This window comes from Somniosus microcephalus, unplaced genomic scaffold, assembly GCF_052327205.1.
Source record: "Somniosus microcephalus isolate GS21.2 unplaced genomic scaffold, FLI_Smic_1.0 unresolved_chr3, whole genome shotgun sequence".
NCBI classification, from domain to species: Eukaryota; Metazoa; Chordata; class Chondrichthyes; order Squaliformes; family Somniosidae; genus Somniosus; species Somniosus microcephalus.
The window spans coordinates 47,770,218-47,796,620 of record NW_028225181.1 but is presented as its reverse complement, the minus strand read 5'-3'; the positions used below and the strand labels follow the sequence as shown (position 1 = coordinate 47,796,620).

The 26,403-nt window shown below is 53.5% G+C and overlaps 1 protein-coding gene across 1 annotated transcript in view; it reads left to right on the top strand.

Annotated features, from left to right (window-relative positions):
- The window catches only part of LOC147091408 (caspase-2-like), a 129,469-nt gene extending 114,217 nt beyond the window's left edge, over window positions 1-15,252 (top strand). The window contains 1 exon segment of the mRNA XM_085976590.1: window positions 15,149-15,252. The gene's annotated coding sequence lies outside the window, so the exon portion shown is untranslated.
- The last annotated feature ends 11,151 nt before the right edge of the window (window positions 15,253-26,403 follow it).

Sequence of the window (26,403 nt, the reverse complement as noted above, 5' to 3'; positions counted from 1 at the left end):
AAACACACACAGAGCAGGAACGTGTGTGGACGTTGATGAGGACAGAGTCAGGGGGAAATAGACTGGGGCGCCTCCTCCCACAGTCGAATATGCACACACGGGATTACTACCAAAATCAGAGCGCATGGAATTGGAGGCAAGCTATTGACATGGATAGGGAACTGGTTAGGAGGTCGGAGACGGGGAGTAGGGATAATGGGTCTGTGTTCCAAATTGGCAGGATGTGACTAGTGCTGCCCCCAGTGATCTGTATTGGGGCCACAGCCTTCCACAATATTTATAAATAACTCAGATGAAGGAATAGAGAGTGCCGTATATCTAAGTTTGCTGAGTTAAGTGACACAGTAAGTATTGCAGATGGGAGCAGAAAGTTGCAAAGGGACATTGATAGATTGAATGAGTGGGCAAAACTGTGGCAGATGCAGTTACATAGAATTATTATTTACCGCACAGGAACAGGCCATTCGGCCCAACAGGTCCGTGCCGGTGTTTATGCTCCACACGAGCCTCCTCCCACCCCTCTTCATCTCACCCCGTCAGCATATCCTTCTAATCCCTTCTCCCTCGTGTGTTTATCTAGCTTCTCCTTAAAGGCATCGATGCTATTTGCCTCAACCACACCCTGTGGTAGCGAGCTCCACATTCTCACCACCCTCTGGGTGAAGAAGTTTCTCCTGAATTGCCCGTTGAATATATTAGTGACTATCTTATAGTTATGGCCCCGAGCTCTAATCCCGTTCATAAGTAGAAACATCTTCAGTACGTCTACCCTATCGAAACCCTTTCATATTCTTAAAGGCCTCTATCAGGTCATCTCTCAGTCTTCTCTTTGCTAGAGAAAAGAGCCTGTTCAATCTTTCCTGATAGGTAGAACCTCTCAGTTCTGGTGTCACCCTTGTAAATAATTTTTGCACCCTCTCCAGTGCCTCTATACCATAGAGTCATAGTCATAATGGCACAGAAGGAGGCCTTTCAGCCCATCGAGTCCGTGCCGACTCTCTGTCGAGCAATCCAGTCAGTCCCATTCCCCCGCTCTATCCCCGGAGCCCTGCAAGTTTATTTCCCTCAAGTGCCTATCCAGTCTCCCCTTGAAAACATTGAGTGTCTCCGCTTCCACCACTTCCGTCGGCAGCGAGTTCCAGGTCCTCACCACTCGCTGCGTAAAAAAGTTTTTCCTCACACCCCCCCCTGTATCTCTTGCCCAAAACTTTAAATCTGTGCCCCCTAGTCCTTGTACCATCAACTAGTGGGAACAGCCTTTCCCCGTCTAGCCTATCCAAACCCGTCATAATCTTATACACCTCGATCAAATCACCCCTCAACCTCCTTTGCTCCAATGAAAACTAATCCAGCTTCTCCAACCTGTCCTTGTAGCTAAGATCCCCCATCCCCGGAACCATTCTGGTAAATCTCCTCTGCACCCTCTCAAGGGACCTTCACACCCTTCCTAAAGCGTGGTGACCAGAACCAGTTGTGGCCTAACCAGCGCTTTATAAAGATTCAGCATATCCTGTTTATAATCTGGAGACCAGAGCTGTGCGCAGTACTCCAAGTGTGGTCCAACCAAAGTTCAGTACAAGTTTAGCATAACTTCTCTGCTTTTGAATTCTATCCCTCTGGAAATGAACCAGTGCTTTGTTTGGTTTTTTTATGGCCCTATTAACCTGCGTCGCTACTTTTAGTGATTTGTGTATCTGTACCCCCAGATCCCTTTGCTCCTCTACACCATTTAGACACGTATTTTCCAAGGAGTATGTGGCCTCCTTATTCATCCTACCAAAATGTTCCACCTCATGCTTATCTGTATTGAAATTCATTTACCAATTACACGCCCATTCTGCAAGTTTATTAATGTCTTCCTGCATTTAGTCGCAGCCCTCTGTATAAACTGCACACCCCCAATTTCAAGGCGGGGAAAGTGTAAGGTCATCCACTTTGGACACAAGAAAGATAGATCATAATATTTTATAAATGGCGAGAAGTTAGGAACTATGCAGGAGCAGAGAGATTTAGTGGTCCATGTACACAAATCGCTTAAGAACATAAGAAATAGGAGCAGGAGTCGGCCATTTGGCCCTTCGAGCCTGCTCCGCCATTCAATAAGATCATGGCTGATCTTCTACCTCATCTCCACTTTCCCGCACTGTCCCCATATCCCTTAATTCCCTTAATATTCAAAAATCTATCGACTTCTGTTTTGAATATACTCAACGACTGAGCCTCCACAGCCCTCTTGGGTAGAGAACTCCAAAGATTCACCACCCTCTGAGTGAAGACATTTCTCCTCATCTCAGTCCTAAATGGCCGACCCCTTATTCTGAGACTGTGACCCCTGGTTCTAGACTCCCCAGCCAGGGGAAACATTCTCCCTGCATCTACCCTGTCAAGCCCTGTAAGAATTTTGTATGTTTCAATGCGATCACCTCTCATTCTTCTAAACTCTAGAGAATATAGGCCTAGTCTACTCAACCTGTCCTCATAGGACAATACCCCCCATCCCAGGAACCAGTCTGGTGAACCTTCGTTGCACTCCCTCTATGGCAAGTATATCCTTCCTTAGGTAAGGAAACCAAAACTGTACCCAATACTCCAGGGCCTAGAAATTCAGTAAGGCCCCGCCAGGTCTTTAGCGCCCGAAATTTAGCGCTCGCCCGGATTCCCGTAGCGCCCGCCTGAAATTCAGTTGCGACGGGCCAAGACGGAGGCGGGCGCTATTGCAGGGTTTGGCCGCCTCGCTTGGGGCGATGAAAGTCTATTTCAGGCGTCCAGCTGCTGCTGCGCCACCCGATGCGGTGCGGCAGGCTGGGGTACTGCAGGCCTCCTCCTGCTCTTAAGGAGGAGCTGCCTGCAGCCGTGAGATCGCCGCTGGATTCCCCCGGCAAATGAGCCCGGCACCACGGAGAAGTGCCGGGCTCGCGGGAGTCAGACAGCAATGCCGCGGGGGGGGTGGTGCAGGAGTCCGGGGAGGGAGGTGCGGCCATGCGGCCGCCGGGAAAGCGGCCGGCCGCCCCTCCACCTTTATGCGCCGGCCTCTCGGAGCTGCAAGGCCCCGTTTTTCAAACGTCTGCGGGCGAGGCGGCCGCAACTGAATTTGGCCTTCGGCACGGAATCGCGTTGGAACCGGGGCGCTGCGCACACCGATGACGTCATCGGTGCCGGCGCAGCGCTACCGGCTAACGCCGCTGTTAGGGACCAACTTAATTTCGGGCACTAAAAAACTTCCGGCGCAACCCACTCTTTCGCCCCTAAGTGGGCGCAAACGCGACTGAATTTCTAGGCCCAGGTGTGGTCTCACCAGGGCCCTATATAATTGCAGTAAGACGTCTTTACTCTTATACTCCAATCCTCTTGTAATAAAGGCCAACATACCATTTACTTTCCTAACTGCTTGCTGTACCTGCATGTTAACGTTCAGTGATTTGTGTACAAGGACACCCAGATCCCTCTGAACTCCAACATTTCCCAATCTCTCCCCATTTAAAAAGTAATCTGCTTTTCTATTTCTCCTACCAAAGTGGATAACTTCACATTTCTCCACATTATATTCCATTTGCCATGTTCTTGCCCACTCACTTAGCCTGTCTATCTCCCATTGAAGCCTCCTTGCATCCTCCTCACAACCTACATTCCCACCCAGCTTTGTAACATCAGCAAACGTGGATATATTACATTTAAAAGCTAGTGGACAGGTACAAAAAATAATTAAAGACGCTAATGGAATGTTGGCCTCCATCTCATGAGGGCTGGAATACAAAGAGCAGGAAGTTATGCTACAACTGTACAGAGCTCTGGTTAGACCCCATCTGGAGTAACTGTGTTCAGTTCTGGGCTCCGCACCTCAGGAACGATATATCGGCCTTGGAGGGGGTTCAGCGCAGATTCACCAGAATGAAACCGGGGCTAAAAGGGTTAAATTATGAGGACAGGTTGCATAGACTAGACTTGTATTCCCTTGAGTATAGAAGATTAAGGATTAAACGAATTGTAGTGTTTACGATGATTAAAGGAATTGATAGGATAGATAGAGAGAAATGATTTCCTCTGGTGGGGGGGGGGGGGGGGGGAGTCCAGAACAAGGGGGCATAATCTTAAAATTAGAGCCAGGCCGTTCAGGGGTGATGTCAGGAAGCACTTCTTCACACAAAGGGTAGTGGAAATCTGGACTCTTTCCCCCCCCCCCCCGCAAAAAGCTGTTGAGGCTGGGGGGCCAATTGAAAATTTCAAGACTGAGATCGATGATCTGATTGAATGGCGGAGCAGGCTCGAAGGGCTGAATGGGCTCCTCCTGTTCCTGTATAACAGGCTCGAAGGGCTGAATGGGCTCCTCTTGTTCCTCTGCTCAAAGGGTTGAATGGCCTCCTCCTGTTCCTGTGTAACAGGATCGAGGGGGCTGAACGGCCTCTTATTCCTGTGTAACAGGCTCGAGGGGCTGAATGGCCTCCTCCTGTTCCTGTATAACAGGTTCGAGGGGCTGAATGGCCTCCTCCTGTTCCTGTATAACAGGTTCGAGGGGCTGAATGGCCTCCTCCTGTTCCTGTGTAACAGGCTCGAAGGGCTGAATGGGCTCCTCTTGTTCCTCTGCTCAAAGGGTTGAATGGCCTCCTCCTGTTCCTGTATAACAGGTTCGAGGGGCTGCATGGCCTCCTCCTGTTCCTATTCTCCTATGGGTGAGATCAGGCTAACTCAGCACAGGCCGAGGATGGAGCCTGGACCTTTCCTGCTCTGTTGCCACCTTCTCTGGAGCCCCTTCACCCCGATTCCTTACTCTGCCCTCCTCCTCAATATCACGCAATGATGAAGCAAACTTCAGGGCCGGTGTCTCCGTAACGTGAGATCATCTTATCGCCCTATTCTGCTATCACAGAACATCGCAACTAATTAAACCACTTCGATAAAAACTTGGCTTGATTCTGTGAGAGATCAGGAAACAGAGGGTTGTTTCAACTCAAGGTGACACAGGGACTGTGGCAAGGGTCAAAGATTCACCCACATCCTCCCAGTTATAGGGAACAGGCTGCCCAGTGTCCATCGGAGGGGGATGAACCCTCTCACCCACCTCCTCCCAGTTACAGACATCGGGCAGCCTGTTCCCTATCAGAGGGGATTAACCCTCTCACCCACCTCCTCCCAGTTACAGACACCAGGGAAACCTTTTCTCTATCGGAGGGGATTAACCCTCTCACCCACCTCCTTACAGTTACAGGCACTGGGACAGCCTGCTCCCTATCGGAGGGAATTAACCCTCTCACCCACCTCCTCCCAGTTACAGACACTGGGCAGCCTGTTCCCTATTGGAGGGGGATGAACCCTCTCGCCCTCCTCCCAGTTACAGACACCGGGCAGCCTGTTCCCTGTCGGAGGGGATTAACCCTCTCACCCACCTCCTCCCAGTTACAGACACCGGGCAGCCTGTTCCCCTATCGGAGGGGGATGAACCCTCTCACCCACCTCCTCCCAGTTACAGACACCGGGCAGGGCAGCCTGTTCCCTATCGGAGGGGATTAACCCTCTCACCCATCTCCTCCCAGTTACAGACACCGGGGAAACCTTTTCCCTATCGGAGGGGATTAACCCTCTCACCCACCTCCTTACAGTTACAGACACCGGGCAGCCTGTTCCCTATCAGAGGGGATGAACCCTCTCACCCTCCTCCCAGTTACAGACACCGGGCAGCCTGTTCCCTATCAGAGGGGATTAACCCTCTCACCCACCTCCTCCCAGTTACAGACACCGGGCAGGGCAGCCTGTTCCCTATCGGAGGGGATTAACCCTCTCACCCACCTCCTCCCAGTTACAGACACCGGGCAGCCTGTTCCCTATCGGAGGGGGATTAACCCTCTCACCCACCTCCTCCCAGTTACAGACACTGGGGCAGCCTGTTCCCTATCGGGGGGGATTAACCCTCTCACCCACCTCCTTACAGTTACAGACACTGGGTCAGCCTGCTCCCTATCGGAGGGGATTAACCCTTTCACCCACCTCCTCCCAGTTACAGACACCGGGCAGCCTGTTCCCTATCAGAGGCGATTAACCCTCTCACCCACCTCCCAGTTACAGACACCGGGGAAACCTTTTCCCTATCGGAGGGGATTAACCCTCTCACCCACCTCCTCGCAGTTACAGACACTGGGGCAGCCTGTTCCCTATCGGAGGAGGATTAACCCTCTCACCCACCTCCTCGCAGTTACAGACACTGGGGCAGCCTGTTCCCTATCGGAGGAGGATTAACCCTCTCACCCACCTCCTCCCAGTTACAGACACCGGGGAAACCTTTTCCCTATCGGAGGGGATTAACCCTCTCACCCACCTCCTCCCAGTTACAGACACTGGGGCAGCCTGTTCCCTAGGGAGGGAGTGGGTGAATCAGCCTGGACCCCAGCTCCTTTTTTTCTATTAGTTTACGGGATCAGGGCGTCGCTGGCAAGGCCAGCATTTATTGCCCATCCCTAGTTGCCCCTGAGAAAGTGGTGGTGAGCTTCCTTCTTGAACCGCTGCAGTCCGTGTGGTGAAGGTACTCTCACAGCGCTGTTAGGGAGGGAGTTCCAGGATTTTGACCCAGCGACGATGAAGGATCGGCCGATATATTTCCAAGTCAGGAAGGTGTGTGACTTGGAGGGGAACTTGTGCATGTACCTTTAAGAGAATAACTGGTCTCAGACTGCAGTACCGGCAGTGACCACCCCTGTATAAAAGGCGCTAGTGAGCCTCTGTGTTTTTAGTTTCACTATTGACTTCCACCAGTAAAGACTTATTTTGTTCACTCCTGCTGTCCGTGTCTCAATTATTCACGGACATAACAGTGGTGTTCCCATGCGCCTGCTGCCCTTGTCCTTCTAGGTGGAAGAGGTTGCGGGTTTGGGAGGTGCTGCTGAAGAAGCCTTGGCGAGTTGCTGCAGCGCATCTTGTAGATAGTACACACTGCAGCCACGGTGTGCCGGTGGTGGAGGGAGTGAATGTTGAAGGTGGTGGATGGGGTGCCAATCCAGCGGGCTGCTTTATCCAAGATAGTGTCGAGCTTCTTGAGTGTTGTTGGAGCTGCACTCATCCAGGCAAGTGGAGAGTATTCCATCACACTCCTGACTTGTGCCTTGTAGATGGTGGAAAAGCTTTGGGGAGTCAGGAGGTGAGACACTCGCCGCAGAATACCTAGCCTCTGACCTGCTCTTGTTGCCACAGTATTTATCTGATCAATGGTGCCCCCAGGATGTTGATGGTGGGGGATTCGGCGATGGTAATGCCGTTGAATGTCAAGGGGAGGTGGTTAGCCTCTCGCTTGTTGGAGATCGTCATTGCCTGGCACTTGTGTGGCGCGAATGTTACCTGCCACTTATCAGCCCAAGCCTGAACGTCGTCCAAGTCTTGTTGCATACGGGCATGGACTGCTTCATTATCTGTGGAGTTGTGAATGGCGCTGAACACTGTGCAGTCATCAGCGAACATCCCCATTTCTGACCTTATGTTGGAGGGAAGGTCATTGATGAAGCAGCTGAAGATGGTTGGGCCTAGGACACTGCCCTGAGGAACTCCTGCAGCGATGGCCTGGGGCTGTGATGATTGACCTTCAACCACCACAACCATCTTCCTTTGTGCTAGGTATGACTCCAGCCAGTGGAGCGTTTTCCCCCTGATCCCCATTGACTTCAGTTTTACTAGGGCTCCTTCATGCCAGACCCGGTCAAATGCTGCCTTGATGTCAAGGGCAGTCACTCTCACCTCACCTCTGGAATTCAGCTCCTTTGTCCATGTTTAGACCAAGGCTGTAATGAGGTTGGGAGTGTTGTGTCGGTACCTTTCTACCTAGACACAATTTAGGACTCAGAACTAGATTCAAACATGAAGTGCTTTATTGGAAGGAAAGGAAGTTCTGGAAAGTTCCAAACAAAGAGAGCTAAAACTTAACAGAGAACACCCAACCATTTATCTGCTGTGACAGCGCCACCACAGGTGGGAGGAGAACACACAATACATAACATTTCCTCCCCTCTTAAATGGAAGGTCCACATTATTCCTCAACAGGTAAGTTACTTTCAATGCACTCAACGAACCTAGGGTAGAGGTAGACTGCCTCAAACCCTGACTTTACCCTGGGGTTTATTCTGCCCCAGTCTTGTGGGTAAGTCACTAAGCCTACAGATCCAAGCGTCTTGGAGGCCGCCGCTCTCTGGCAGGATACCGGCGGTCATCGCTGGCTTCCACAGCAGTAGGCATTGACACAGGCCTGGATGGAGAAGGTGCCTGTGTCAGTCGAAAGTCAGGAGTTTGCACAGGTGGAACAGTCTCTTTGACTTCCTGTGTTGGAGAAGAGCACTGTGGCAAAGGATGCTGGTTTACGGTATCATCCGGAAACAGTTCAGGCCAACCAGCCGTTGGAGCCTCTGTGGCTGTCTCTGCTCCTAGCAACAGTTGATCTGTGTGTCTTCTCCAGACGACGTCCTCGACACTCTCAACCGTGTAAGACACAGGGCCCGTCTGCGCGATTACCGTAGCAGGAACCCATTTTGGTCCAGTGTTGTAGTTTCGAGCTAGGACGTGCTCTCCCGGGTGAAACCGTCTCTCCTTGGCTCTTTTCTCTTTCTTTTCAACTTGAGCTTGTTGTTGACGATGGACAACCTGCTCTGCCCTTGGAGGTTTGAGTAAGTCAAAACTTGTCCACAACTGCCTCTTCATCATGAGCGAAACGGGGGAAGTTTTGGTTGTGGCATGCGGCTCGTTCCTGTAGGACAACAGGAAGCTGTTCAGACGTTGGTGGATTGAGCCCTGACCTTGCGATGCCTTCAAGGCATGCTTCAAAGTTTGCACAAACCTTTCTGCCTGGCCGTTAGTAGAGGGATGATAGGGCGCAGACCTGATGTGTTGGACACCATTCACATGCAGGAAGGTTGCAAACTCTTGTGATACCAATTGTGGACCATTGTCACTTACGAGTTGTTCCGGTGAGCCATAATGGCTGAACATCTCACCAAGTTTCTCAATTGTTTTCTCTGCCGTGGTAGACCTCATCACAGCGACCTCCAGCCACTTGCTACGAGCGTCCACAACCACCATAAACATCTTCTCTTTGAAAGGACCGGTGAAGTCCACATGTACTCGCTGCCACGCTTCTGCAGGCCAATCCCAGGGGTGTAGGGTTGCCAGCTGTGGAACATTCCGGACCCTTTGACATGGGGAACATGTTTTGGCTTTCTCCTCAATATTCCCATCGAGACCTGGCCACCAGAAGTAGCTTCTTGCCATTTCCTTCATCCGAACCATCCCACTGTGGCCTGTATGAAGTTGTTGCAGTATAGGTTCCCTCAGAGGTGGCGGAATGATGACACGGCGTCCCCAAAGAAGACAACCTGCCTGCACGGAGAGCTCATTTCTTTTTGAAACGTAAGGATTCAAACTAGGAGAATCTCCTATAGCTCTCCCTCGAATGACATCGTCCATTACCTCAGACAGGACTGGATCGTTGCGGGTGTACCTTCGCACCTGAACTGCAGTGACAGGTGCTCCCTCCACTTGTCTAAAGTAGAAGATGTCTATCTGACGAGGCTCTGGGGGAGTAACAGGCAAGGGTAGCCTCGAGAGACCGTCTGCGTTGCTGTGCAAGTCTGATTTGCGATATTTGATGTCGTATGTGTGTCCTGACAACAGTAAAGCCCACCTTTGCATCCTGCTTGCAGCGAGAGACGGAATTCCGGTGTGGGGCCCGAAGATTGAAGTCAATGGACGGTGGTCCGTCAGGAGTGTGAACCTTTTCCCAAACAGGTACTGATGAAATTTTCGAATTCCAAAAACGATTCCCAAGGCCTCGCGCTCGATCTGCGCATAGTTACTCTCGGCCTTGTTCAAGGTGCGTGATGCGAAGGCGATAGGTTTCTCTTCACCCGAAGGCATGATGTGGGATATGACTGCTCCCACACCATATGGTGATGCATCACATGCTAGCTGCACGGGTAGCTTTGGGTCGAAGTGTGTCAGGACCTCCGATTTCAGCAATGCTTTCTTTGCTTGGGCGAAAGCTTCGTTGCACAGTTCAGTCCATTTCCATGTTTTGCCTTGACATAGCAACTGATGTAACGGCTTCAGCAATGTTGCTAAGTCTGGAATAAACTTCCCATAGTAGTTAAGTAGCCCCAGAAATGAACGTAACTGGCTCACATTCTGGGGTGCTGGGGCCTCCACGATCGCCTTGACCTTTGGCGGCGCCTTATGCAGGCCAGTAGCGTCAATCACATGCCCCAGGTACTCAACTGAAGACTGAAAGAATTCACATTTGTCTTTACGAACTCTGAGTCCGTACTCTTTCAGTCGTTGTAGTGTCGCATCCAAGTTCAGAAGATGATCCTCCTCATTTGTCCCAGTGACAAGGATGTCGTCCAGGTAACACTGGACTCCTGGCAGTCCACTCAAAATCTGATCCATTGCCCTTTGGAATAGAGCAGGGGCCGACATAATTCCAAACGGAAGGCGGCAGTACCTGTATAGCCCCTTGTGTGTCACAGTTGTCAGCAGCTCCTTTGATTTGTCATCGACATGCATTTGTAGATAAGCCTGGCATAAGTCTATTTTGCTGAACTTTTGCCCTCCAGCCAGGCCCGTAAAAAGACCATCAATGAGGGGAAGAGGGTACTGCTCCACAGACAGCACCGGGTTAATAGTCACTTTAAAATCCCCGCAGATTCGAACAGATCCATCCTTTTTCAGGACAGGAACAATGGGTGTGGCCCATTTGCTCACGCTCACAGGCTCCAGGACTCCATTCTCGACTAAGGCCTCCAAGTTAGCCTCAACTTTTGGCCTAATTGCATAGGGTACAGGTCGGGCTTTGTGAAACTTCGGCTTGCTGTCAGGTTTAATGTCCAGTCTCACACTGATCTTTTTCATGCTCCCAAGTTTCCCATTGAAGAGTTCTGCATGTTTGTTTAACACTGCAGTCAGACCTGACTCCCCTTTTGACATCATGCGGACTGCAGGCCAGTCCAGCGTGATTTTATCTAGCCACGCACGTCCCAGTAGCGATGGGTAATTTCCCTTTACCACATATAGTGGCAGTTTTGCAGTCTGTCCGTTCAATTTAACTGTCACCTCAATGACGCCTCTCATGGCCACAGGTTCGCTGGTATACGTCTTTAGCACAATGTTTGTTGGCTGAAGGGTAAGATGCTTTAGCATTTTGTTGTAGACAGTGTCTGAAACAAGGGACACAGCCGCGCCTGTGTCCACCTCCATCCGCACTGATTGTCCCTCCACCAGTGGTGACACCCAGTAGCCATTTGAACCACCTGCAACCGTCAGTATGTGCACCTCTTCCTCCTCAGAGGTGTCGCTCCCCTCTGTTTTGCTTGTTCCATCATACTTCACTGAATGAACACTCTTTTTCCTCTCTTGTCCAAATACAGACATTTTGCTTCCATGCTTCCCAGCTCTGTCTGTTCTTTTTTTACCTCTACAGGCGCGTTCAATGTGACCCTTTTTGCCACAATTTCGGCATTCCAGCTCCGTACACCAGCAGTCATTAGCGTGATGGCCCGTTTTCCCACAACGGTAACATGTGCCGTTCCGCGCACCTTTAGGCTCAGACGACACCTTGTGAACTCTCAGCCACACACAAGCGCCTTCTTACTGAGGACAACCTTACTCTTGAAAAGGCCATTGAAGTTAGTGTCTCCATGGAGATGGCAGAAAAGGAGGCTCACCAGTTGAGTTCCGAACAAAGAGAGCTAAAACTTAACAGAGAACACCCAACCATTTATCTCCTGTGACAGCGCCACCACAGGTGGGAGGAGAACACACAATAGAACACAATACATAACAGGGAGCCGAGTGGTCTTGGCGGAACCCAAACTGGGCATCAGTGAGCAGGTTTTTTGGTGAGTAGGTGCCGCTTGATAGCACTGTCGATGACAACTTCCATCACTTGGCTGATGATTGAGAGTAGACGGATGGGGCCGTAATTGGCTGGATTGGATTTGTCCTGTTTTTTGTGGACAGGACATACCTGGACAGTTTTCCACATTGTCGGATAGATGCCAGTGTTGTAGCTGTACTGGAACAGCTTAGTTAGAGGCGCGGCTAGTTCTGAAGCACAAGTCTTCAGCACGATAGCCGGGATGTTGTCGGGGCCCAAAACTCTTGCTGTATCCAGCACGGTCAGCCGCTTCTTGATATCAGGTGGAGTGAATTGAATTGGCTGAAGACTGGCTTCTGTGATGGTGGGGACCTCGGGAGTAGGCCGACATGGATCATCCACTCGGCACTTCTGGCTGAAGATAGTTCCAAACGCTCCAACCTTGTCTTTTGCACTCACGTGCTGGGCTCCACCATCATTGAGGATGGGGATATTCTTGGAGCCTTCTCCTCCCGTTAGTTGTTTAATGGTCCACCACCATTCACGACTGGATGTGGCAGGACTGCAGAGCTTTGATCTGATCCGTTCATTGTGGGATCGCTTAGCCCTGTCTATAGCATAGCTCCTGCTCCTGATCACTGTCCAGTGACCCTTGGGTTAGGGAGGTGGGGTGAATCATCCCGGGTTCCTGTTCCTGATCCCTGTCCAGTGACACCCCTCATCGGATTGGGAGGGGTGGGGTAACTGGCACCAAGTCCCGTTCACCCATCACCTCCCCTGTGCTTGCTGACCTTCATTGGCTCTAGGTCTGGCAATGCCTCGATTTTAAAATCCTCATCCTCATTTTCAATACCCTTGCCCCTCCCTATCTCTGTAACCTCCTCCAGCCCCTACAACCCTCCCTATCTCTGTAACCTCCTCTAGCCCCTACAACCCTCGCTATCTCTGTAACCTCCTACAACCCTCCCTATCTCTGTAACCTCCTCTAGCCCCTACAACCCTCCCTATCTCTGTAACCTCCTCCATCCCAACAACGCTCCCTATCCCTGTAACCTCCTTCAGCCCTATAACCCTCCCTATCGCTGTAACCTCCTCCAGCCCCTACAACCCTCCCTATCTCTGTAACCTCCTCCAGCCCCCACAACCCTCCCTATCTCTGTAACCTCCTCCAGCCCCTACAACCCTCCCTATCGCTGTAACCTCCTCCAGCACCTACAACCCTCCCTATCTCTGTAACCTCCTCCAGCCCCCACAACCCTCCCTATCTCTGTAACCTCCTCCAGCCCCTATAACCCTCCCTATCTCTGTAACCTCCTCCAGCACCTACAACCCTCCCTATCTCTGTAACCTCCTCCAGCCCCTACAACCCTCCCTATCTCTGTAACCTCCTCCAGCACCTACAACCCTCCCTATCTCTGTAACCTCCTCCAGCCCCTACAACCCTCCCTATCTCTGTAACCTCCTCCAGCACCTACAACCCTCCCTATCTCTGTAACCTCCTCCAGCCCCTACAACCCTCCCTATCTCTGTAACCTCCTCCAGCCCCTATAACCCTCCCTATCTCTGTAACCTCCTCCAGCCCCTACAACCCTCCCTATCTCTGTAACCTCCTCCAGCCCCAACAACCCTCCCTATCTCTGTAACCTCCTCCAGCCCCTACAACCCTCCCTATCTCTGTAACCTCCTCCAGCCCCATCAACCCTCCCTATCTCTGTAACCTTCTCCCGCCCCTACAACCCTCCCTATCTCTGTAACCTCCTCCAGCCCCTACAACCCTCCCTATCTCTGTAACCTCCTCCAGAGCCTACAACCCTCCCTATCTCTGTAACCTCCTCCAGCCCCTACAACCCTCCCTCTCTCTATAACCTCCTCCAGTCCCTACAACCCTCCCTATCTCTGTAACCTCCTCCAGCACCTACAACCCTCCCTATCTCTGTAACCTCCTCCAGCCCCTACAACCCTCCCTATCTCTGTAACCTCCTCCAGCCCCTATAACCCTCCCTATCTCTGTAACCTCCTCCAGCACCTACAACCCTCCCTATCTCTGTAACCTCCTCCAGCCCCTACAACCCTCCCTCTCTCTATAACCTCCTCCAGCCCCTACAACCCTCCCTATCTCTGTAACCTCCTCCAGCCCCTACAACCCTCCCTATCTCTGTAACCTTCTCCAGCCCCTACAACCCTCCCTATCTCTGTAACCTCCTCCAGCCCCTACAACCCTCCCTATCTCTGTAACCTCCTCCAGCACCTACAACCCTCCCTATCTCTGTAACCTCCTCCAGCACCTACAACCCTCCCTATCTCTGTAACCTCCTCCAGCCCCTACAACCCTCCCTATCTCTGTAACCTCCTCCAGCCCCTACAACCCTCCCTATCTCTGTAACCTCCTCCAGCCCCTACAACCCTCCCTATCTCTGTAACCTCCTCCACCCCTACACCCCTCCCTATCTCTGTAACCTCCTCCAGCACCTACAACCCTCCCTATCTCTGTAACCTCCTCCAGCCCCTACAACCCTCCCTATCTCTGTAACCTCCTCCAGCCCCTATAACCCTCCCTATCTCTGTAACCTCCTCCAGCACCTACAACCCTCCCTATCTCTGTAACCTCCTCCAGCCCCTACAACCCTCCCTCTCTCTATAACCTCCTCCAGCCCCTACAACCCTCCCTATCTCTGTAACCTCCTCCAGCCCCTACAACCCTCCCTATCTCTGTAACCTTCTCCAGCCCCTACAACCCTCCCTATCTCTGTAACCTCCTCCAGCCCCTACAACCCTCCCTATCTCTGTAACCTCCTCCAGCACCTACAACCCTCCCTATCTCTGTAACCTCCTCCAGCACCTACAACCCTCCCTATCTCTGTAACCTCCTCCAGCCCCTACAACCCTCCCTATCTCTGTAACCTCCTCCAGCCCCTACAACCCTCCCTATCTCTGTAACCTCCTCCAGCCCCTACAACCCTCCCTATCTCTGTAACCTTCTCCAGCCCCTACAACCCTCCCTATCCCTATAACCTCCTCCAGCCCCACAACCCTCCAACATCTCTGTAACCTCTATTTCTGGCCTCCTGATCATCCCCGATTTCCATCGCTCCACCATTGGCGGCTGTGCCTTCAGCTGCCCGGGCCCTAAGCTCTGGAATTCCCTCCCTAAACCTCTCCGCCTCTCCTCCTTTAAGACGCTCCTTAAGACCTACCTCTTTGACCGAGCTCTGGTTCAGCTGTCCCAATATCTCCTTATGTGGCTCGGTGTCGAACCTTGTTGGATAATCATGCTTTCTATCTTTCTATCTGTTTTTTTGTCTTTCTTTCATACAGCAACCTCCACGATCCCGGGACATCCTGAAGCGCGTTACAGCCAATGAGGTGCTTTTCAAGTGTTGTAACCAGCCATTGGGATTCAAGAGGGAGAGGAGAGGGCTGAGGAGGGGAGGCGAGAGGTGGCGGGGTGGAGAGGAGAGGAGGGGAGGGAAGAAGAGGAGAAGGCTAGGGGGAAGGGTGGGGAGAGGGCAGGGGAGGGGGAGAGGAGGGGATGGGAGGCGAGGGAAGAGGAGGAGAGGAGTGGAGAAGAGGGCAGGAGGGAATTGAGCGGAGGGGAGGGGAGAGGAGAGGATGGAAGGGAAGGAGAGAAGGCTTGGGGGAAGAGTGGGGAGTGGAGGGGAGAGCCTGGAGGGGGAGGGGGGAGAGGAGGGGATGTGAGAGGTAGAGGAGGGGAGTGGAGGGGATGGGTGAGGGGAGAGGGGGAGGAGAAGGGGAGGGGAGGAGGGGAAGGGAGAGGAGAGGAGAGGGTGGGGGTTGGGAGTGTAGGGGAGGGGGGACTTGGGAGAGGAGGGGAGGGAAGGGGAGAGGAATAAGAACATAAGAAATAGGAGCAGGAGTAGGCCATTTGGCCCCTCCAGCCTGCTCCGCCATTCAATAAGATCATGACTGATCTTCTACCTCATCCCCACTTTGCTGAACTATCCCCATATCCCTTGATTCCCTTAATATCCAAAAATCTATCAGTCTCTATCTTGAATATACTCAACGACTGAGCCTCCACAGCCCTCTGGGGTAGAGAATTCCAAAGATTCACCTCCCTCTGAGTGAAGAAATTTCTTCTCATCTCAGTCCTAAATGACCGACCCCTTATTCTGAGACTGTGACCCCTGGTTCTAGACTCTCCAGCCAGGTGAAACATTCTCCCTGCATCTACCCTGTCAAGCCCTGTAAGAATTTTGTGTGTTTCAATGAGATCACCTCTCATTCTTCTAAACTCTAGAGAATATAGGCCGAGTCTACTCAATCTCTCCTCATAGGACAATCCCCCCATCCCAGGAACCAGCCTGGTGAACCTTCGTTGCACTCCCTCTATGGCAAGTATATCCTTCCTTAGGTAAGGAAACCAGAACTGTAGACAATACTCCAGGTGTGGTCTCACCAGGGCCCTATATAATTGCAGTAAGATGTCTTTACTCTTACACTCAAATCCTCTTGTAATAAAGGCCAACATACCACTTGCTTTCCTAATTGCTTGCTGTACCTGCATGTTAACTTTCAGTGATTCGTGTACAAGGACACCCAGGTCCCTCTGAACTCCAACATTTCCCAATCTCTCACCATTTAAAAAATACACCGCTTTTCTATTTTTACTTCCAAAGTGGATAACTTCACATTTCTCCACATTATATTCCATTTGCCATGTTCTTGCCCATTCACTTGGCCTGTCTATCTCCCATTGAAGCCTCTTTGCATCCTCCTCACAACTTACATTCCCGCCCAGCTTTGTATCATCAGTAAACTTGGATATATTACATTTGGTCCCCTCATCCAAATCATTGATGTAGATTGTGAATAGCTGAGACCCAAGCACTGATCCTTGCGGCACCCCACTAGGTACAGCCTGCCAACCCGAAAATGACCCGTTTATTCCTACTCTCTGTTTTCTGTCCGTTAACCAATCCTCAGTCCATGCTGGTATATTACCCCCAGTCCCATGAGCCCTAATTTTGTTTAATAACCTCTTGTGTGGCACCTTATCGAATGCCTTCTGAAAATCCAAATACACCACATCCACTGGTTCCCCCTTATCTATTCTGCTAGTTACAACCTCAAACAGATTTGTCAAACACGATTTCCCTTTCATAAATCCATGTTAACATAAGAACATAAGAAATAGGAGCAGGAGTAGGCCAATTGGCCCCTCGAGCCTGCTCCGCCATTCAATAAGATCATGGCTGATCTGATCCTAACCGCCAATCTACTATCACAGAACCATCTCCTGAATCTAACAGAATTAGACACACGAAATAGGAGCAGGATCAGGCTACACGGCCCCTGGGCCCGCTTCGCTACCCACAGGGCCACGACCGATCCGAACCTAGACTCATGTCCAAATTCCTGCCCGCTCCCCATAACCCTTTATTCCCTTTACTTCTAGGAAACTGTCTATTTCTGTTTTAAATTTATGTAATGATGTAGCTTCTACAGCTTTTTGGGGCAGCATATTCCATGGACCTACCACCCTCTGAGTGAAGTAGTTCCTCCTCATCTCAGTTTTGAAAGAGCAGCCCCTTATTCTAAGACTATGCCCCCTAGTTCTAGTTTCACCCACTCATCCTCTAAGGGACCAACATTTACTTTAGCCACCCTTTTTCTTTTTATATAACTATAAAAACTCTTACTATCTGTTTTTATATTTTTTGCTAATTTACTTTCATAATCTATCTTCCCTTTCTTAATCAATCTTTTTGTTATTTTTTGCTGTCTTTTAAAGTTTTCCCAATCCTCTATCCTCCCACTAGATTTGGCTACCTTATATGCCCTTGTTTTTAGTCGAATACTATCCTTAATTTCTTTACTTAGCCACGGATGGCTGTCTTTTCTTTTACATCCTTTTCTTCTCAGTGGAATATATATTTTTTGGAAGTTGTAAAATAACTCCTTAAATGTACACCACTGATCATGTATCGTCTTACCCTTTAATCTATTTTCCCAATCCACTCTACTCAATTCCGCTCTCATACCTTCATTGTCTCCTTTATTCAAGCTTAGCACGCTTGTTTGAGATCCAACCTTCTCACCCTCTAATTGAATATGGAATTCAACCATGTTATGGTCACTTGTTCCAAGGGGATCCTTTACTAGGACATTTTTAATTAATCCTGTCTCGTTACACAGGACCAGATCTAAGGTTGCTTGCCCCCTGGTCGGTTCAGTTACATACTGCTCAAGAAACCCATCCCTAATATCAATGAACTCATCCTCAAGGCAGCCCTGCCCAATTTGATTTGTCCAATTAATATGATAGTTAAAATCCCCCATAATTATAGATGCTCCCTTATTACAAGCCTCAACTATTTCCTGATTGATACTCCATCCAACAGAGTTGCAACTGTTCGGAGGCCTATAGAGTACGCCCACTAGTGTTTTTTTCCCCTTATTATTCCTTATCTCCACCCAAACTGTTTCATTATCCTGATCTTTTGACCCAATATCATTTCTCTGTATTACAGTGATTCCTTCCTTTATTAACATAGCCACCCCACCTCCCCTTCCTTCCTGCCTGTCCTTCCTGATCGTTAAATAACCTGGTATGTTTAATTCCCAGGCATTGACGCTGCCCAACCCTATTATTATTTCTAAGTGCCCTGTTACCACGTCCTTAATAATAGATTCTAGCATTTTCCCTACTACTGATGTCCGGCTCACTGGTCTGTAGTTCCTCGTTTTCCCTCTCCCTCCTTTCTTAAATAGTGGGGTTATGTTTGCGACCTTCCAATCCGCAGGAACCATTCTAGAATCTTTGGAATTTTGGAAAATGACAACCAATGCATCCACCATCTCTATAGCAGTCTCTTTCAAAACCCTAGGATGTAGGCCATCAGGTCCAGGGAATTTATCGGCTTTCAGTCCCATTAATTTCTCCAGTGCTATGTTTTTAGTAGTACTAATATTTTTCAGTTCCTCATTCTCGCTAGACCCTTGGAATGGAGGGAAGGGGCTGGGGAGGGGAGAAGAGGAGGGGCGAGAAGGGGAGGGGAGAGGAGGAGGGGAGAGAAGGGGAGGGGAGAGGAGGACAGGAGGGAGGGGAGAGGAGGGGAAGAGATGGAGAGAGGGAGGGGAGGGGAGTGGAAATGAATGGCGGGAAGGGGTGGGAAGGGGAGGAGAGAAGAGGAGGGAGGAGGGGAGGGGAGAGGAATGGCACGGAGGGCTGAGGAGAAGGGAGGGGAGGGCTGGAAAGGAGAGGAGGGGAGGGGAGCGGAGAGGAGGAGGGAGGGGAGCGGAGAGGAGGAGAAATGGGAGGGGAGGAGAGACATGGAAGGGAGGGGATGGAGAGGAGAGGAAGGGAGGGTAGATGAGAAGAAGGGGGCAGAGGAGAGGAGGAGAAAGGAGCAGAAAGGAGGGGAGTGGATGGGAGAGGAGGGGAATGGAGGAGAGGGGAGGGGAATGGAGGAGAGGGGAGGGGAAGGGAGGAGAGTGGGGAGGGGTGGAGAGGAGAGGAGGGAGGAAAGGTTGAGGAGGGATGGGGGAGGGGAGGGAAGGGCAGGGGAGGGGAAAGGAGGAGAGAGGAGTGGGGAGTGGCGTGGGGAGGAGAGGAGAGGCCTGGAGGGGAGGGGATGGGGAGGAGAGAAGAGGAGGGGAGGGGAGTGGAACGGTGGGGAGGTGATTTGAGCAAGGGAGGGGAGGGGACAGGGATGAAGGGGAGGGGACGGGGTGGGGAGCCGTGGGGATGGGAAAGGAGGAGAGTGGAGGTGGAGGAGAGGAGAGGGGTCGAGGGGATGGGGAGGAGATGAGGGGAGGTGAGAGTTGAGGAGGGGAGAGGAGGGGAGGGGAGAAGGGGAAGGGGGGGAGGAGAGTGGCGAGGAGTGGTGGGGGGAGGAGAGAAGGGGAGGGAAGGCGGAGAAGAGTGGTGGAGGGGAGGGGATGGAGAGGAGAGTAAGGGGAGGGGAGGAGAGATGAGAGGAGTGGAGGAGAGATGAGAGGAGTGGAGGAGAGATGAGAGGAGTGGAGGAGAGAGGAGAGGAGGGGAGAGGAGGAGAGAAGAAGAGGAGGGGAGAGGAAAGGAAAGCAACGGAGGGGAGGGGAGGAGTGAAGAGGGGAGGAGACAGGCGCGGAGGGGAGCCATGGGGAGGGGAGAGGAGGAATAGAGGAGAGGGGAGAGGAGGGGAGGGAGGAGGAGAGAGTAGAGGAAGGGAGGGGAGGAAAGGAGGGGAGGGAGAGGAGGGGAGAAGAGAGCAGGGGAGAAGAGTGGAGGGGAGGGTATGGGAGCAGAGATGGGGAGAGGAGTGAAGGGGAGGGTATGGGAGCGGAGGAGGGGAGGGTATGGGAGAGGAGGGGAGAAGTGTGGGGACAGGAGTGGAGGGGTGGGGTGAGGAGGGGAGAGGAAGTGGGAAGGGGTGAGGGGAGAGGAGGGTTGAGGAGAGGAGAGGAGGGAAGGGGAGAGGAGAGGAACGGCAGGGAGAGGATGAGGAAGAGGGGGAGGGGAGGAGTGGGGGGAGGTGGAGAGCGGAGAGGAGGAAAGTGATGGGTGTGTGGAGGAGGTGATGTAGGCTGGGGGGGGGGGGAGTGCGGGTAGCAGCGGAGTGTAGAAGTGCTGGGAGTTCGTTCCGCATTTGTGTGGGAGGCGTGAGGGGGCTGGGTTGTGTTGTAAGAGGGTGTTCCCTGGGTGACTCCTTTCCTGTGGCTAAATTCAGCTTCTCCCCGCCGCTCCCCCCGTCCCTGTGACATTTCCTCGCTCTCTGAACTTTCGATTTGTGCCCGGACAATGTTTCAGCAGCAGGCAGAATATCGGATGTCAGCACTGTGTGTTCGAAGCCACCTCGGCTCAGCTCAGTGAACTGACCAATTAGGTCACTCACACTCACGTCCGCTCACACGCTCGCTCACACTCGCACACACGGACCATGTGCGAGTGAGCGAGGGGGGCCTGTCCTGGACCTCCCATGATGTGCGGGGGCAATCTGGGGGTTAGGCCCGAATCCTGGGTCTCGCGGCCCACCCCCGCCCTACCCCGCCCCATCCCCGCCACCCCCTGAGCGCTCGCTGCATGGACAGCCCGGCCTGGAATGGCACGGAGCCCACGGCCGCAGGGAAGGGCCAGCTGAACGGGAGGAGCCAAGCGCTGGGGAAAGGCCGCGGATGGAGCCAGGACGTCATCCGGGGAAACTTGGTGAGTGGGGGAGGGGGAGGGGGGAGAGAGAGAGACGGGGGCAGAGGGAGGGGAGAGTAGGGAGTGGGAAATAGAGAGTAGGGAGGGGGAGAGAGAGGGACACGGGAGAGGGGGTGATGGGGAGAGACGTGGGCAGAGGGGGACGGAGAGAGGGGAGAGAGAAAGTAGGGAGGGGGAGAGAGAGGGACATGGGAAAGGGAATGGGGAGAGGGAGAGAGGTAATGGGAGGGAGAGGCGTGGGAGAGATGGGAAGAGGGGAGAGAGAGAGGGAGCAAGGGGAGATAGAGAGTAGAGCAGGAGAGAGGGAAAGAGGGGGGAGAGGGAAGGATGGAGAGGGGTGAGGGAGGGGGAGGTAGAGAGGGAAGGGTAGGGATTGAAAGGGAGGGGGAGAGCGAGAGAGAGAGAAGCCGGGGGGCGAGAGGATAAGAGAAGGGAGGGGGAGAGGATAAGAGAAGGGAGCGGGAGAGAAAGAGGTCGAGACACCTGGAATGAGGAGGGGGCACAAGAGTTTCGGTCATTTGAGTGTGTTTCGGATCTGGGAAAGCCCAGAAAATGGAACGAATCAGAGAGGGATCTAAGTGTGTTTGTGAGTGTGTGTCTGTGTACGTACCGCATATATCTGTCTTTCTGTGGTTCTCTACACGTGTCTGTGTCTGTGTGTTTCTGTATGTGTCTCAGTGTGTGTGTCTGTGTATCTGTGTCTGTGTGTGTGTCTGCCTGCATGTGTCTGTGTATCTGTGTCTGTGTATCTGTGTCTGTGTATCTGTGTCTGTGTGTGTCTCTGTGTGTGTCTCTGTGTGTGTGGCTGTGTGTGTGTGTGGCTGTGTCTGTGTGTGTGGCTGTGTCTGTGTGTGTGGCTGTGTCTGTGTGTGTGGCTGTGTGTGTCTGTGTCTGTGTGTGTGGCTGTGTCTGTGTGTGGCTGTGTCTGTGTGTGTGGCTGTGTCTCTGTGTGTGTGGCTGTGTCTGTGTGTGTGGCTGTGTCTGTGTGTGTGTGGCTGTGTCTGTGTGTGTGTGGCTGTGTCTGTGTGTGTGTCTGTGTCTGTGTGTGTGTCTGTGTCTGTGTGTGTGGCTGTGTCTGTGTGTGGCTGTGTCTGTGTGTGTGTCTGTGTGTGTGGCTGTGTCTGTGTGTGTGGCTGTGTCTGTGTGTGTGGCTGTGTCTCTGTGTGTGTGGCTGTGTCTCTGTGTGTGTGGCTGTGTCTGTGTGTGTGGCTGTGTCTGTGTGTGTGTGTCTGTGTGTGTGGCTGTGTCTGTGTGTGTGTGGCTGTGTCTGTGTGTGTGTGGCTGTGTCTGTGTGTGTGGCTGTCTCTGTGTGTGGCTGTGTCTGTGTGTGTGGCTGTGTCTCTGTGTGTGTGGCTGTGTCTCTGTGTGTGTGGCTGTGTCTGTGTGTGTGGCTGTGTCTGTGTGTGTGGCTGTCTCTGTGTGTGGCTGTGTCTGTGTCTCTGTGTGTGTGGCTGTGTCTCTGTGTGTGTGGCTGTGTCTGTGTGTGTGGCTGTGTCTGTGTGTGTGTGTCTGTGTGTGTGTGGCTGTGTCTGTGTGTGTGGCTGTCTCTGTGTGTGTGGCTGTGTCTCTGTGTGTGTGGCTGTGTCTGTGTGTGTGGCTGTCTCTGTGTGTGTGGCTGTGTCTGTGTGTGTGGCTGTGTCTCTGTGTGTGTGGCTGTGTCTGTGTGTGTGGCTGTCTCTGTGTGTGTGGCTGTGTCTCTGTGTGTGTGGCCGTGCCTGTGTGTGGACCTGCGTGCGTGTGTGGACCTGCGTGCGTGCGTGTGTGGACCTGCGTGTGTGGACCTGCGTGCGTGCGTGGACCTGCGTGCGTGCGTGGACCTGCGTGCGTGCGTGGACCTGCGTGCGTGCGTGGACCTGCGTGCGCGTGTGTCTGTGTGTCTGTCTGCGTGTGTTTGTGTGTGTGTGTCGCTATGTGTCTCTATGTGTGTGTGCGTGTGGCTGTGTCTGTGTGGCTATGTGTGTGTGTGGGTGTGTGTGTGCGTGCCTGTGTTTGTGTGTGCGTGTGTGTCTCTGTGCTTGTGTATGTGTGTGTGTGGGTGTGTGTGTGCGTGCCTGTGTTTTTGTGTGTGTGTGCGTGTGTGTCTGTGTGTGTGTATGTGTGTGTGTGTGTCTGTGTCATGTTTGTGTGTGTGTGTGGCTGTGTCATGTCTGTATGTGCATGTGTCTGTGCGTGTGTCTGTGTGTGTGGCTGTGTCAGTGTGTGTGTATAAGTATCTGTCTGTGTGTGTCTGTATCTGTGTGTGTCTGTCTCTGTGTGTGTGTCTGTGTCTATGTGTGTCCGTGTGTGTGTGTGTGTCTGTGTGTGTGTGTGTCTCTGTATGTGTGTGTGTCTGTCTGTGTGTGTGTGTGTCTCTCTGTCTGTCTGTCTGTGTATGTGTGTGCATCTGTGTGTGCGTCTGTCTGTGTGTGTGTCTGTGTGTGTGCGTGTCCACGTGTGTGTCTGTGCATGTGCATGTATCTGTGTGTGTGTGTGCGCCTGTGTGTGTCTGTGTCTGTGTGTCCGTGAGTGTCTGTGCCTATGTCTGTGCGTGTGGCTGTGTTTCTGTGCGTGTCTATGTGTGTCTGTCTGTTTGTGTGTGTGTGTCTGTGTGGCTATGTGTCTGTGTGTGTGTGTGTGTGCCTGCGTTTTTGTGCGTGTCTGTGTGTGTGCGTGCGTGTCTGTGTGTATCTATGTGTGTGTGTCTGTGTGTGCCTGTGTCTGCGTTTGTGTTTGTGTGTGTGTGTATATGTATCTGTGTCTCTGTCTGTGTGTGTCTGTGTATGTGTCTGTGTGCGTGTGTGTGTCTCTGTTTGTCTGTGTGTGTGTCTGTCTGTGTGTGTCTGTCTGTGTGTGTCTGTCTCTGTGTGTGTCTGTCTCTGTGTGTGTGTGTCTGTGTGCGCGTGTGTCTGTGCGCGTGTCTGTGCGCGTGTGTCTGTGCGCGTGTCTGTGCACGTGTCTGTGCGCGTGTGTCTGTGCGCGTGTGTCTGTGCGCGTGTGTCTGTGCGCGTGTCTGTGCGCGCGTGTCTGTGCGCGTGTGTCTGTGTGCGCGTGTCTGTGCGCGTGTCTGTGCGCGTGTGTCTGTGTGCGCGTGTGTCTGTGTGCGCGTGTGTCTGTGTGCGCGTGTGTCTGTGCGCGTGTGTCTGTGTGCGCGTGTGTCTGTGTGCGCGTGTGTCTGTGTGCGCGTGTGTCTGTGTGCGCGTGTGTCTGTGTGCGCGTGTGTCTGTGTGCGCGTGTGTCTGTGTGCGCGTGTGTCTGTGTGCGCGTGTGTCTGTGTGCGCGTGTGTCTGTGTGCGCGTGTGTCTGTGTGCGCGTGTGTCTGTGTGCGCGTGTGTCTGTGTGCGCGTGTGTCTGTGTGCGCGTGTGTCTGTGTGCGCGTGTGTGTGCGCGTGTCTGTGTGCGCGTGTCTGTGCGCGTGTCTGTGTGCGCGTGTGTCTGTGCGCGTGTGTCTGTGCGCGCGTGTGTCTGTGCGCGCGTGTCTGTGCGCGCGTGTGTCTGTGCGCGCGTGTCTGTGCGCGCGTGTGTCTGTGCGCGCGTGTGTCTGTGCGCGTGTGTCTGTGTGCGCGTGTCTGTGTGCGCGTGTCTGTGTGCGCGTGTCTGTGCGCGTGTGTGTGCGCGCGTGTGTCTGTGCGCGCGTGTGTCTGTGCGCGCGTGTCTGTGCGCGCGTGTCTGTGCGCGTGTGTCTGTGCGCGTGTGTCTGTGCGCGCGTGTCTGTGCGCGCGTGTGTCTGTGCGCGTGTGTCTGTGTGCGCGTGTGTCTGTGTGCGCGTGTGTCTGTGTGCGCGTGTGTCTGTGTGCGCGTGTGTCTGTGTGCGCGTGTCTGTGCGCGTGTGTCTGTGTGCGCGTGTCTGTGCGCGCGTGTCTGTGTGCGCGTGTGTCTGTGCGCGCGTGTCTGTGCGCGCGTGTGTCTGTGTGCGCGTGTGTCTGTGTGCGCGTGTGTCTGTGCGCGCGTGTCTGCGCGCGTGTCTGTGCGCGCGTGTCTGTGCGCGCGTGTCTGTGCGCGCGTGTGTCTGTGCGCGCGTGTGTCTGTGTGCGCGTGTCTGTGCGCGTGTCTGTGTGCGCGTGTGTCTGTGCGCGCGTGTCTGTGCGCGCGTGTCTGTGCGCGCGTGTCTGTGCGCGCGTGTCTGTGCGCGCGTGTCTGTGTGCGCGTGTCTGTGCGCGTGTCTGTGCGCGTGTGTCTGTGTGCGCGTGTGTCTGTGTGCGCGTGTGTCTGTGTGCGCGTGTGTCTGTGTGCGCGTGTGTCTGTGCGCGTGTGTCTGTGTGCGCGTGTGTCTGTGTGCGCGTGTGTCTGTGTGCGCGTGTGTCTGTGTGCGCGTGTGTCTGTGTGCGCGTGTGTCTGTGTGCGCGTGTGTCTGTGTGCGCGTGTGTCTGTGTGCGCGTGTGTCTGTGTGCGCGTGTGTCTGTGTGCGCGTGTGTCTGTGTGCGCGTGTGTCTGTGTGCGCGTGTGTCTGTGTGCGCGTGTGTGTGCGCGTGTGTGTGCGCGTGTCTGTGTGCGCGTGTCTGTGCGCGTGTCTGTGTGCGCGTGTGTCTGTGCGCGTGTGTCTGTGCGCGCGTGTGTCTGTGCGCGCGTGTCTGTGCGCGCGTGTGTCTGTGCGCGCGTGTCTGTGCGCGCGTGTGTCTGTGCGCGCGTGTGTCTGTGCGCGTGTGTCTGTGTGCGCGTGTCTGTGTGCGCGTGTCTGTGTGCGCGTGTGTCTGTGCGCGCGTGTGTCTGTGCGCGTGTGTCTGTGTGCGCGTGTCTGTGTGCGCGTGTCTGTGTGCGCGTGTCTGTGCGCGTGTGTGTGCGCGCGTGTGTCTGTGCGCGCGTGTGTCTGTGCGCGCGTGTCTGTGCGCGCGTGTCTGTGCGCGCGTGTCTGTGCGCGTGTGTCTGTGCGCGCGTGTCTGTGCGCGCGTGTGTCTGTGCGCGTGTGTCTGTGTGCGCGTGTGTCTGTGTGCGCGTGTGTCTGTGTGCGCGTGTGTCTGTGTGCGCGTGTGTCTGTGTGCGCGTGTCTGTGCGCGCGTGTCTGTGTGCGCGTGTGTCTGTGCGCGCGTGTCTGTGCGCGCGTGTGTCTGTGTGCGCGTGTGTCTGTGTGCGCGTGTGTCTGTGCGCGCGTGTCTGCGCGCGTGTCTGTGCGCGCGTGTCTGTGCGCGCGTGTCTGTGCGCGCGTGTGTCTGTGCGCGCGTGTGTCTGTGTGCGCGTGTCTGTGCGCGTGTCTGTGTGCGCGTGTGTCTGTGCGCGCGTGTCTGTGCGCGCGTGTCTGTGCGCGCGTGTCTGTGCGCGCGTGTCTGTGCGCGCGTGTCTGCGCGCGTGTCTGTGCGCGCGCGTGTCTGTGCGCGCGTGTGTCTGTGCGCGCGTGTGTCTGTGCGCGCGTGTCTGTGCGCGCGCGTGTCTGCGCGCGCGTGTCTGCGCGCGCGCGTGTCTGCGCGCGCGCGTGTCTGCGCGCGCGCGTGTCTGTGCGCGCGCGTGTCTG